A 2,500-nucleotide genomic window follows, 5' to 3' on the forward strand; every position below is an offset into this window, starting at 1 on the left:
TGATAGGCGTTCTGAGCGTTGCTAGGGTGTTGCTATGGAGTTCTGGATTGTAGACACATGACCAAAAGTCAAAATTCTACCTTCACTTTCCACTTTCAAGCCCAGTTTTCCTTGGTCTCTAGGTTTTCAACACAAATGTGATTACCAGGGAATGCATGAACTAATAAAATGTATAGCTTGAATGTAAAGAAAGTTGCTTTAGATAAAAGTGTTTGCAAAATGTACTGTATTTCTCCCGCCTTTTTTCATCATTAACCCTTTTGAGCAATAATAATCGTGCTGTATTTTCACAAACAACACTAACAATGCACACTGTAGCTGCATGCTGTGCGCACCATTCTGAATAAGAACAGTCTGTCCCCTCAGACACACATAAACGGTGGACTGAGCACAGAGATGCGCGCATAATGGAGCAGCCTATAGTGTTTGAAGGTCTGACCTCAGTCGAGCACATTAGTGGCTCTGAGTCATTGCAAGAACTGAACATGAACTTGAGTGGACAAAAAGGTCTGTCCACAAACCAAGTGCCCCAACATTTCCCAAAGGATATAAAAAAAATCTCAAATGGGAAACATTTCCAATGACATGTCAGCTGTTGGCAGGGCAAAACCGGCAGGCTGTGTGCTTTCCTGCCCTTCACGAAACCACAAAAACGTTTCTGAAGAGAATGAGTGAGTGAGAGAGAGAACATTAGCCAGTCTAATTGAGGTAGATTCAACCCCCTGCCTGTCTGACAGAAGACACTAGGATAATTACAGCTGTCAGGACGTCCAAATCACTCAACCCAGTGTGCAATCACAGGTTGAGACCTGACATTAAAAAGCGACTTGTTGTCATTAGCATCCCCATAAATATCAGTGACGTGATTTGGGACTGCACCAGTTTGGTTTGATCTGATTGTCCCTGCCGCCACATTAGGTTTTGCATTATCTATCGGATCTCAGACATCTTTGTTTACGCCCTCCTAGATTTCTGAACTCATGTTGGCTTTTTAAAACGACTCTTTGAAAGCCAAAAAGGAAAATTCACTAAACGCTTGCTCCGCTTTTGTGCATGATATTTCAGCACAAAACATCTTAATCACCATCCACAATGCAGTTTAACAAAGCGCCATCTGCACTGGTATAGCGTTGTGTTTGCATATTTAAATTAAGTCACTGTCATTCTTTCTAAGTTCAAACACACATTCTTTATATGCAAATTAAGGTTATTAAAGATTGCAGTTTATTCACAAAAGTCAGCGCTATTTGCTTCATGCAATTAATGTACAGAGCTTAATATAAAAGGGATGTTTGCTTAAATTCTCTATTGATCATCAAAGCAGTAATTCATTAAATGATGAAATGGAGAAAATTGTTTTTTTTTCTTTTAAAATGTATTTTTTCATCAGAACACCTGGATCATTTTAATGGAGAAAATAATGCAGAGTGCATGCAAATGAACAATGCTATTGGCAGTTGCAATTCATTCCTATAATGAATTCCCCACAAATCTGACCAACACACATCCGCCCTCTGTATATGCCCACAAAAACATCTTCTATTTTTTTATTTCAAATACTTTATTCCAGCAGAAAGTCACTCTCGTCTTGCTTTAATGTGATTGATGCCTTCAGCTCTTTGATGTTTCAACCCTTGAGAGGTTTTTCCATGATGAATAAAAGGCAAGACTAGGATCGGCTCTAAACAGAATGCCTTGTAAAGATGCTGTTTTCTTTTTTTTTCTTTTTTTATAAACGTACCTACATATCTGAGAAAAGGTTTCTCTCCTGAGACTGGCTAGAGTCTGGATAAACATCAGTTATTCCCAAACATGTAACATTAAATGCTTCATCAAAACTGGTTCGGCACTACAGCTCTTAATTAGAAGGAACGATGCATGCTAGGACATGTTACTCCTCCACAGAGAGGTTAGTAATTGCTTTATTTAAAGCTAAATATACATAATGGCACTGAAATAGAACAGCGAAAGCAGTACTCAACCACTTTGAAGATCCAGACGTGTTTCTCAGGCAATCTCTACTTTACTTTCTTACTTTACTTTTCATTTCGCAATTTTCTAAATCTCAGCTCATGGTTAAGAAATTAAAGGGTAATTCAATTAAAACAATAAACTCAAAATAAACCGAGTGTCAGAAATCAGTCATTTAAGCTTGTGGTTTAAACACAGAGAGCAATGGGAAGATGAGGTTAGTAGTAATGGACTCATAACCCCGACATCAACCCCTGCCGCCAGATCGCTTGGCCATCAGGGTGACATCATTTACACCAATTTAAGAGGTTGAAGGGGAAATTGCACATTGTTTGGTGCTAAATTATATGTTGTGCTTCATTTCTTAATTAGATCCCAGAGCTGGGCGGCTGTATTTATTTGTGTAGTATCTCTCTCGCCGCGCTTTCAGGATGACAGCAGTCCCTAAATGCATTTCGCTCATGCGGGTAAAACAGAAATAGACCTAGATGTTTCATAATAGAACCGGACATAGCAGCACTAGAAATGA

The sequence above is a fragment of the Scardinius erythrophthalmus genome (assembly GCF_964197995.2).
Source record: "Scardinius erythrophthalmus genome assembly, chromosome: 22".
Lineage (NCBI taxonomy): Eukaryota > Metazoa > Chordata > Actinopteri > Cypriniformes > Leuciscidae > Scardinius > Scardinius erythrophthalmus.